The 11,795-nt window shown below is 43.9% G+C and overlaps 1 protein-coding gene across 1 annotated transcript in view; it reads right to left on the minus strand.

Moving 5' to 3' along the window:
- Positions 1-11,795, minus strand: part of CARMIL1 (capping protein regulator and myosin 1 linker 1) — a 341,669-nt gene that overhangs the window by 175,621 nt on the left and 154,253 nt on the right. The gene's annotated exons all lie outside the window — the stretch shown is intronic.

Raw genomic sequence — 11,795 nt, forward strand, 5'->3', positions numbered from 1 at the left:
TCTGCTTACCTGCCCCCCCCACCTCGGCGGCACCGCTGAGGCATCCACAAAAGCCCTAGAGAAGTTCTTAAAACACAGGCTAGAAGTGACACAAATGACCACCTAATCGAAGCGCTCTGTAAAAGCCACCAGCCAACAAAGCCTGATCAGTTCAGCAACCCAACAATACCCAGGAATCACCACTGCCACAACTCCTAACCACCACACGCCCTACCCCAAGAGGACGCCAAGCCAACCTCAAACCAAAACCATCAGGGAGACCGAGATGACACCAACCAGGGAGATGGCAAACAATGCTAAGATGGTAACTCCCCTTCAAGATGACGACCACCCAATAACGAAACGAGATCTGAGGGAAATGGAAGCAAGATTAGAAGCACGATTAGAAGAAACACTGAAGGCCACAATGGCTCCCATGCAGGTACTAATCAACAATCTAACCTCCAAAGTGGAAGCTCTAGAGAACAAGAACCAAATGCAAGAAAGAATAATAGAGCAATACCGGGAGGAGAACACACGTGTGAACAAGAAACTGGACGAACTGGTAAACCAAATGGAAGCAGAACACAGAGAGATGAAAATTAAGCAAGCCGACCTTGAAGACCGCAATAGACGTTGTAACATCCGCTTCCGCAACTTTCCTGAAAAAACAGAGGAGAAAAGCCCAGCAGACCTAATTATACGCTGGCTGAAAAACACAATCCCAAGCCTGAAACTTGAGGCAGATGACTTGGAGAGGGCTCACAGAGCCCTAAAACCTATGCCAAAACCCAGCGCCCCCCCAAGAGACATCATTGTATGCTTCACACGCTACAAAAAGAAGGAAGAGGTATGGAACCACCTCAAAAACTCAACCAACCTTCAATATGGAGAAACCCCCATTCTGGCCTTACAGGACCTATCTCAGGATACCCTAAACCGGAGGAAAAACCTGCGCCCATGCACCCAGCGTCTCCAACAAGCAGGGATCAAATACCGATGGGGCTTCCCCTTCCGCCTCATTGTAACAACCAACACAACACAACACATGGCTACCAACATACCTGAGGCCCTGCAACTACTAAAAAACCTTGAACTCAACCTCCCACCGGAATGGCAACCGACAAACCCACCAAGTGACAGCCCCAACCACGAGGAAACAACAGCAAACAACTGGACAACAGTACAGAAGAAAAAGAAACAACAGAAGCGGCACAACAACGCAAACCAATACAGGCAAGCATCATGCTCAGAACCGTCCCGCCGGCCATACGACACAAGAAACCAGACCAAGATCAACCAAACCAATTCATCGCAGATGGACAACCCTACAACAACAACAACAACCCCAGCTGAATGAAGCAACCAGGAAAAAACCACAAACTGAAGGACTGGTGATTCCCCCCCCCTTTCCCCTCTCCCCCCCCCAAAAAACATAGATTTAGTTAACACCATCAACATCCCCCCCAGCCCCGCACCCCCACAGGAATCCCCAACCCAACACCAGTCCAGACGACCTCAACCACATTCCCCATCACCCACACCTTCAACACCCCCATACTCCATACTAGGGAAAAACAACTCCCCCAACCTTAATAACACAACCCACAATCAGGCTAAAATCTGATACCCAACCAGCACTATGGTGGCACCAGAGCGTACCAGCACCCACATCCCCACCCCAACACACCAACAATGTTGCTCATAACATTGGCAACATTGCTTATGAACCTTATACCTGACAGCGACGTTACAAAGTCACTTCACACTGTCTCACTGATCACCCCCTATCGCAAACAACAGGGGGGATGGCCTGTCCTTGAACACGGCCTTCCACACCAGCTGAGACCTAGGACCAACTGGCTAAATGCCAGATGGCCTAAAATACCCCAAACAAACACCTATATGACTACATATAGGAAACTCTCTACAACTTACCCCCTACTCTTTAACCCAAATCTTACTCTAATCCCATTAGCCCCCCACCCACCACACCCTAGGTCAGCGCAACCCCACTTTTTTAAACAACACGAAGAGAGAGACACAAGACAACCCGAATGGGTTGGCAGGGAATTGCCCCACATAATAGATAAGCAAGATGGCTAACCTAAAAGCAATTACATTAAACGTGAGGGGGCTGGGAAACCCCATCAAAAGAAAACGCATCACCTCATACATAAACACCATGAAACCACACATCACCTTCCTACAAGAAATACACAACCCACCCAAAGGCAGCAAACTCCTGAGCGACCCCCGCTTCAGTCAACAGTGGGTCGCACAAGGCTCAGGGAAAGCTCGTGGTGTACCCATAATACTCAGTAGAGACCTGAACTTCACTGCCACAACAGTCCTCAAGGACAAAAAAGGCAGATTCATTTTCGCTAAAGGGACACTAGATGGCAAAATCAAACTGACAATCGGCTCCATATATGCCCCAAACACGAAACAATTAGAATTCTTCCAGAAGACACTAAACAAATTCCTCTCCTTCTCTGAAGGGGAAGCAATCCTAGGAGGGGACCTCAATCTAAATATGAAAGGTATATCGCTGAAAGATATCCACCCCACAACCCCATGGGCAACCTTCCTCCGAAGGAAACCCCCAACAACCAGGAACTCTTACAAGTTACTAAAAATGCTAAAAAACAGGGGTCTCTACGACATTTGGGGTGAGCAGAACCCGGGAGACATCAGCCATACATTCCAATCGGGACGCCATGATACAGTGTCCAGACTGGATAGCATTCTACTCACACAGGGTCTGATCCCCTCAGTAGAATCAACAAACATAGGTAACATTAAAATCACAGACCACGCCCCAGTAGAAGTCATTGTTAAAATAGGAGAAGGAACACAAACCACCCCATCATGGTCCTTCAGTCCCATCCTAACTACAAACAAACAAATTAGAGAGAGTCTCACAAAAACCCTCCAAAATTACTTCAAAGAAAACGATGTAAACAATATAACAACCCCCCTCCTATGGGACGCAATGAAAGCGGTCACCAGAGGAGCTTGCATAAAAGAGAAAACATTCCTTAAAAAACAAACCTCCTCAAAAATTAGCAAAATAGAACAAGACATCACAGCCCTCTCATCACGCTACAAACAAACAGGATCTAAAAAACTCCTCAAACTTATAGAACAAAAAAGGAGAGAACTAGACTCCCTAGAAATTAACAAAACAATGATCAACATTCTATACTCTAAACAACGTTTCTACGAATATGGAGGGAAAAACTCCAGATTACTAGCAAATAGATGTAGGAAAAAAGCACTCAAAACAAGAATACACTGCATCACCAAAAAAGACGGCAACATAACATTCTCCCCCAAAGAAATAACCTCAGAATTTGCAGAATTCTACTCCAACCTATACACCTCCCATAACCCACCAGAGAAGGAAATCAGAACATTTCTAGCAGGACTGACCATGCCTACCCTAACTAATGAGGAACAGTTACAGATAGGTAGCCGTGTTGGTCTGCCATAGTCAAAAAAAAACAACAAAAAAAATCCTTCCAGTAGCACCTTTAAGACCAACTAAGTTAGTTCTTGGTATGAGCTTTCGTGTGCAAGCACACTTCTTCAGATACACATGTATCTGAAGAAGTGTGCTTGCACACGAAAGCTCATACCAAGAACTAACTTAGTTGGTCTTAAAGGTGCTACTGGAAGGATTTTTTTTTTTTTTTTTAATGAGGAACAGGAACTCATGGACAGCCCTATCACCCCAGAGGAAATAGATGCGGTCCTCAAAAACCTGAAACCACACAAAGCCCCAGGCCCAGACGGCTTCACAGCAGAATTCTATAAGAAATTCAAAGAACCCTTGATGCCCTACATGACCCGCCTATTCAACGACATCATAAAAGGGGGCCCCATCCCCAAAACCTGGACCCACTCCAAAATAGTCTCCATCCCAAAACCACTAAAAGACAGCCTCAAAGTAGAATCATACCGCCCAATCTCATTAATAAACCAAGACTACAAGATATTCACATCAATCTTGGCCAACCGCCTAAAAATCTTCCTACACAAGTTAATAGCCCCAGACCAGACTGGCTTTGTCCCTGGCCGCAATATAACAGACCCCATCAGGAAACTACTGAACCTGATCGAACACAGCAAGGCAACCAAACTCCCATTGACAATTATGTCCCTAGACATCCTCAAAGCCTTTGATTGCTTGGAGTGGAAATACATATTAGCAGTACTAACTAACATGAAATTTGGCCCCAACTTCCTACAAATCCTCAAACAAATATACTCCCAAGCCTCAGCAAAATGCAGAACTAACAATATGGATTCTAACACTATAGCTATCCAAAGAGGCACGAAACAAGGATGCCCACTGTCTCCCTTCTTATTTATCCTGGCTCTGGAACCCCTAGCAATCCGTATCCGAGCAGCCACAGACATCAAGGGAGTGGAAATAAAAGGCAGAACCTATAAATTAGGGCTCTTTGCAGATGACCTAATGGTCACAACACCAGACCCCATAAGCACAGCAACCTCCCTAATCAGAGAACTCAACACATTTGCAATGGTGTCGGGCCTACAGGTAAATTTTACAAAGTCAGAAGCTATGTGCTTCAACACCCCTCCTCACACCCAAAAAGAACTCACGAAGGTCACCAAAATAAAACTTTGCCACACCAAGTTCAGATACCTAGGGGTACAAATAACCAGAAACCTCAATAAATTGTACCTCCACAACTACAAGCCCCTGTGGCGACAAATTAACAAAGACCTAAAGAGATGGAATAACATGAACTTCACTCTCTCAGACAAAATAGCCATGATCAAAATGATCACACTCCCAAAACTAACCTACCTATTCCAAACCCTCCCAATCTGGATCCCCTCAACCCAACTTCGCAGTTGGCAGAGAAAACTACACTCTTTCATCTTCTCACGTAAAAAACCAAGAATAAGCCCCAAATACCTGCACCTCCCCACCTCAGAAGGAGGATGGGGAATCCCCAACATAGAAGCATATTACAATGCCAACCAAATACGCCACATAATCCCATATATACTAGAAGATGAGACAAAACAATGGGTACACCTAGAGAGGGACACAATTGAAAACACCTGCACCACAACATACCCACTCCTCCCAAACAAACTAAAGAAAATTCCCACAACACTTAACAGATACACACAGACCATGCTCAAAGCATGGAAAACACAAATAGGCAAACTATCCCCAACCCCATCCCCACTAATCCCCCTGGCGTACCACCCGTTATTCCACCGTGCAGCACAAAACCTCAAGATAAAAACCTGGCGAACCAAAGGCTTATATCGCCTAATAGACTTTTATAAAAATAACAAACCCTTGTCAACACAAGAAATACAAGACAAACTAGAAGACACCCAAATGCCCTGGTTAACACAACACCAACTTCATGCCCTCTTAAACAACCCAACAGTAAAATCAGCAGCAACTAGGCCCCTGACAACCTTCGAAAACCTCCTCCTAACAACAAAGGGAAACGGTAAAGGGACGGTATCCGCAATATACAAAATACTACTCCAAAATCCTGTAAATCCCCTAGACGCAATCAAAAAACAATGGGAGAATGACATAGGCTATGAGATTAACCCCACTCAATGGACCAGAATGTGGTCTAAACCCCCCCTTAAATCCATATCAACGAAAAGAAAAGAACTCACACTGAAACTCACCTACAGGTGGTACCTAACACCAAGGAAACTAGCGCTAATACACCCAGGAACCTCACCAAAATGCTGGAGAGGGTGCACCTCCACAGGCACATACCTCCACATGTGGTGGGAGTGTCCCAAAATCCAACTATTCTGGACAACAGCCATACAAGAAATATGTAAAATAACTAAGCAAGTAATAGACATCACCCCAGAATTGGCCCTACTAAACATCTTCCAAGACAACAATGCCCATTTACACCACAAAGAACTCATAACCCACCTGCTCTCAGCAGCCAGAAACACCATAACCAGACACTGGAGAGACCTGTCAGGAGTAAGCATGGACCAATGGTACCAAATAGTATGGGAAACAGCCCTACTAGAAAAATTAACTAATAAACTGAAACTGACACGGGGACAAACAGAAGAAGACGCCTTCACCCCGGTATGGCTCCCATTTATCACATACACAGCCCAACAGGACAATGACAATAATCCACCAACAGCACACAAATCAATATGGCTAACCTGATCCAAAACACCCACCCACCTCACTCACACACGAAAACAAAGATCACCACAGCCAATCACAAGCAAACAATCACACCCTAGGCCAACCCCAACCTCTCTCACCACCAAAGGAACACAAGTGAACAACACAAGCAACGCTGACACCAAACTCTACATACATTAAACATAATAGAAACACCGCCACCCGACCCCACCCCCATCCATCTTCCCTCTCTCCACCCCCCCTTTTCTTTTTTCTTTTTTTTTTTCTTCTCCCCCTAATGCCTCAACAAATGAAACGGATTTGTAAAAATGTTACATGAAAAAAAAATACGAGGCACTACACTTCTGTAAAACAAGAAAATCCTTAATAAAATATTAAAAAAAAAAAAATCAAGTCCTTTGCAGAATAGTTGACAGAGCTGAGTATGTTTAGCTTGGAGATCCTACATCATGCAATGCTTTGACCTTCCAAGTCCCCTTGCACCTTCCAAAATGTTTTATTCTGTGCTGCTATTCTGTAACAACTACAACCAGGTCCATTACCGGAGTAAACATAATAAAAGTGGGGAGTTTTTTTGAGGGGGGGGGTAGAGAAAGAAACAATTAGTTTACTAGAACAGCAGACACACCAGCAGAGAAGTGGGGTTTGTTTGTGGGGTTTTCAGGCACATTCTGAACTGGAGTCATTCTCACACAGCCATAAAGCTCTGCTTTATCAAAACTGTCAGGATGCCTTATCCAGAAAGCCATGCTATGGATGAAAAACAATAAATCCAAATAAACCCCACCTACAGCTATTACTGCTGGAACAGTATTTGCATCCTCCTCTAAGGGAGAGCCATGTTTTAAAATACTGGGAGACCAAGTTTCTGGAGTCTTCCAGTAGCGTAAAAATAATAATAATGGCTGACAGAATTCCATAATAGACTGAAATGGGCCTGCCACCTCTCAGCAATTACAAGTGCTCTCAGCTTGTGGAGATAAAATTGTCAGAGTAGCTTTAGCAGTAACAATGACTGAAGTATCTGGGGGAATAATGAGAGATAGTCTCTAGAGAGTTGAATATGCGCTTTCCACAATATGGTAAATATTTGCTTGCCATGAGATCGGTTTTGGGGATGGCTCATTTTTTTAGGCCAAGATTTGTGGAATGCTCTCCCCAGGGAGGCTCACCTGGTGCTTTCATTATACATCTTTACGGGATATGCGAAAACGGTCCTCTTCAACCAGCCCTTGGGCTGATTAATATTCTATGGCCTTTTAAATGTGTTGGGGGGAGGGGAGAGAATTGTTTTGTTTTAACTAAAACTAGTACAGCTTTTAGCCTCTACTTTTATCTTGTGACCTGCCCTGAGATCTTCAGATGAACGGTGGTATATAATAATATATACCACTCATAATATATATGAGAGCCAGTGTGGTGTAGTGGTTAAGAGCGGTAGTCTCGTAATCTGGGGAACCGGGTTTGCGTCTCCGCTCCTCCACTTGCAGCTGCTGGGTGACCTTGGGCCAGTCATACTTCTTTGAAGTCTCTCAGCCCCACTCACCTCACAGAGTGTTTGTTGTGGGGGAGGAAGGGAAAGGAGAATGTTAGCCGCTTTGAGACTCCTTAAAGGGAGTGAAAGGCGGGATATCAAATCCAAACTCTAATAATAATAATAATTTGACTTTATTTTTTCTTTTTATAAAGTGAAGGGAGGGATGTGAGAAGGCACCGATTTCTGTTCTGACCTGTGTTGCTCGCATGCAGTGCTGTCTCAGTTCTGCTGCAGTTTGGCCTCCAACAAAAACAGGGTTCCTTGTCATGCTGTCTGCTGTGATGGAATTTTACACCCTTAATTACATTAATGAATTACAAAATGAATTAGGTGGTTTGAAGCTGACTTATTTCACACAGATCATATTTAAGATCTGTTAGGTTTGGACAGTACAACTAGCTGCGGTAGTTCCTTTCCAAAGGGAGTGAAAACTTTCAAACTCCTCCTTGCAGCAGAAGCAGCAGGAGAAGCAAAACAGCCTACAACACACTGAGGCTCATTCTCATCTAGTCCTGGGCCCCATGAAGGGAACATGTAGTGCAGACTTTGGCATTTCCTATGTCTACTGCATCACTCTGGTTGACCTTTTATTTTAGAGGTTTGAATTCAGACTTACTTAGAGTAGTCCCACTGGAAACCATGGGTCTATGCTAAGTCTGATTCAACCCCATAGTTCAAAGCACATGGCAGATCAGATGCTCTGTGACTTGCTGCAATTAGAGGCACAATTAATCAGAAGCAGGGGAAGGGAAAACCACGCTGGTCTGTGCCAACATCACTAGAATCATCACAATTCAGGCTTCTGGAGTAGCTGCTTTTACACTTGCAGTTGATGGCATTTCTGGCTCCTGATTATGAAGGGTATGAATGCCGCTGTGATGTTTCTGGGAAAAAGCCAGAACAATATCCCAGCTTGCTTTGGCTTTGTTCAACAACTGGTAGCTACTTTGCCACAAGGGCTTACTTGGAAGCTTTGAAGGCAAAAAATGAAATGGAAAGTTGGAACATGCTGTTCAGTAAACAAAAATCCTCCCTGTGTTTCTGAGTTGTTCAGCATAGTAGGATAACCATCTGTGTTGCTAGGGAGAATCTTACAAACAAAAAAACTGCAAAGCGGGGGGGGGGGGGAGAGGTTTTTCTCCCAGTTTCTCTCCTCCCCCTTGCAAGACTCTTATCAACAAAGCAGCTCATAGTTCTCAATGGGTTTGTTTCCTTTGCTAAGTTTTCTTTGTGCGTTGCAGATTTGTAATACCAGGAAGCCCAGATAATTTTAGTTTCTTCATATTTTAAACAATTTAGCTAAACAATCTGTTTCTTCTGCTTCAGAAAATGCATTATTCTTGACACTCTGTTTGATGGGAACTATTGGAGGCTTTTCCAACAGTTTCAGAAATGAATTTGGAATATTTTTCATGGATGTTAGACTTTCATCCCATCACACCAAAAAGTTGATATGGATAGGCAGGCAGCAAATTGAGTGTGGCCGAGACAGCCATTGACATTTGGATCTTATCCACCCCAGATGGCTTGTGAAAGCTACTCTTCTCCCTTAGCCACAGCAGCTCTCCTGCAAAATGGACATGTTCTAAGTTTAAAATTCAGCTGCTGATCCACTTAACTTCAATACATGGAACGGGGAAGGAGGTACCATCTTGTCCTTTGCCTGAGGTGGCAAAATGTCTAGGACCAGCCCTTTGAGTTAATAAGGTTCTTTTAGGTACAATTTTAATCTGTGTGCCATTATTTAGGGATAAGGCATTGGGAACCAGACACCCATACCTGTTTGTATGCAGTTGGACTGAAACTGAATTTCCTTTTCCCACAAGTATGCCATTTAGGAAAGAAGGCATTCTCCCGTTGTGCTTTCCAATCCTGTCCAGCAATTCCTAGAAGGCACATATATCTATTGCAAACTCACTGGTTTTGCATGTGCAGCAATTATTTTTGAAATAAGCAGATTACTAAGGGTCTCTCCAGACTGCTTTTTTAATGATATATTTTGCAATATGTCATTGATACAATAATAGAGCATTAGTGGTGGATTTCCAGTGGACCATCCACACACCTGTTTGCTTTATTAGTTGCACACTCCTGCACTATAACACAACAAAAGTGTGACAGCTCCCCCATTTGCCCCCCCATTCCCCTCCCAAAAATTGTGGTGTAAAAAGTTGCAGGATCTTAGCAGGAAGTTATGGGCTATACACTGATTGACAACGTAAAAGTATGTCTGCCTTGAAACATTTGCAGGTGCAAACAGTATTGAAAGGGGATCACATGTAACTGCCCCAATACCATTATGAGCACAAATCATATTGAAAGCAGAGTAAAAAGAACATCTGGAGGAACCACAATTATGCACTAGGAATGCATGCGAAGGGCAAAGTCCTTTGCCTGTGTAAGAACGGGCAAGACAACCGATCTGTGTTCATAACATATTCTGCGGTATTCAAACAAGGTGAAGAAGGAAATAACTTTGTCATGTGTCTTCCCCTCTTCCTGAAATGGTAGTCCCTTTTCTGCCCACCAAGGTTTCCCAACACTCAATTATTTTACAGCTAGAAGCAGTTGTCTTGAATTTTAAAAGCTTCTAGCCGAACTTCAAATATGTACCAGGTTTTGAAAGTAATCCCTCTTGGGGGCCATATGCGAAAATCACTTAAACCTCCCTGATGTTTTTCCCGGAGATGAAAGCAATCATATTTCTTATGTCCATTTGTTTCCTGTCCTTCCTGCCAGTAGCATAGAGCAATCTAGGAAAGTTAGTGTCTTTGCCCGCCAGGTCTCCAAATGAACTTCAGAGCTGGTGGAGGGTGGGAGGGAACTGGACATGGGTTTTGCACATCCAGCCCAACACCCTGGTCCTTAGCCCACCTGCTGCTCTCTCCAGATGTTCTTGGCTTCCAACACCTATCAGCCCCAGCCAGCATCTGGAAGCCACCAGGTTGGTGGCTACTGCTCTAGGCAGTGCCCCATACTGAGGAGTTTTGCTGGCACTTCTTCTGATTTTAAATTTTTTGAAAAGAGAAAAGATTTTGCCCGGTTACAAAAAAAGGTGAAATACATTTCAGTCCCAGTCAATGTTTAAGTGAGCAATGCTTAACTTTTACCTGGACTGCAGCCAATCTGTTTGGCTCACAATGAAGGCTCATGGAAGGTGGAGAAAAGTTGCAGCTGGTTAAATAGAGAGGGAAGCAGTGAATAACATCATGAACAGAGCCACAAAACCAAACCTTTCCCATTCTCTCTACTGGCACCTTATATAACTGGTTGAGCCAAATAAGGCATTTGCTTTAAGTCTCCTGTTTGGCATTCTATTTGCTTGTAAGCCTGGTTTGTTTGCAATAAAACAACTCCCTTGCATATTGAAATGTCATAGAGGCATGTGTGGTATGCACATTCAGGACACAAACCCATCTTTCAAGTTCAAATAGCAGCATGACTTCAATTGCCATCATCAGAGTTGGGAACATAAAAATGCAAAAAAAAATTAGCGGTGGTGAAAAGGGGAAAGGAAGAGGCAGTTATCTTTAATTCCAAATTATTTTGGAACCCAGAAGTGTAGACCCACTGGAATCAATGGACTGAACTAACAAGTTGATTTATTTGAAGGGCTCTGCTCTGAATGTGACTAACTTCAATGATATCCAAAATATATTAGACTTACATCGTATACAAATGCAAAGGTTAAAAAAAGTTAAAGGTAAAGGACCCCTGGACAGTTAAGTCCAGTCAAAGGCAACTATGGGGTGTGGTGCTCATCTTGCTCCAAGCTGAGGGAGTCAGTGTTTGTTCACAGACAGCTTTCCGAGTCATGTGACCAGCATGACTAAACCGCTTCTGGCACAAAGGGACACCGTGATGAGTGCCAGAGTGCACACAAATGCCATTTACCTTCCCGTCACAGCGGTACCTATTTATCTACTTGCACTAGTGTGCTTTTGAACTGCTAGGTTGGCAGAAGCTGGGACAGAACAACAGGGGCTCACCCCATTGCAGGGATTTGAACTGCCAACCTTCTGATCGGCAAGCCTAAGAGGCTCAGCGCCACCCGCTCCCCTCATACAAATGTACCTGCTTGTGACT

The sequence above is a fragment of the Podarcis pityusensis genome, assembly GCF_964106645.2.
Source record: "Podarcis pityusensis genome assembly, chromosome: 7".
Lineage (NCBI taxonomy): Eukaryota > Metazoa > Chordata > Lepidosauria > Squamata > Lacertidae > Podarcis > Podarcis pityusensis.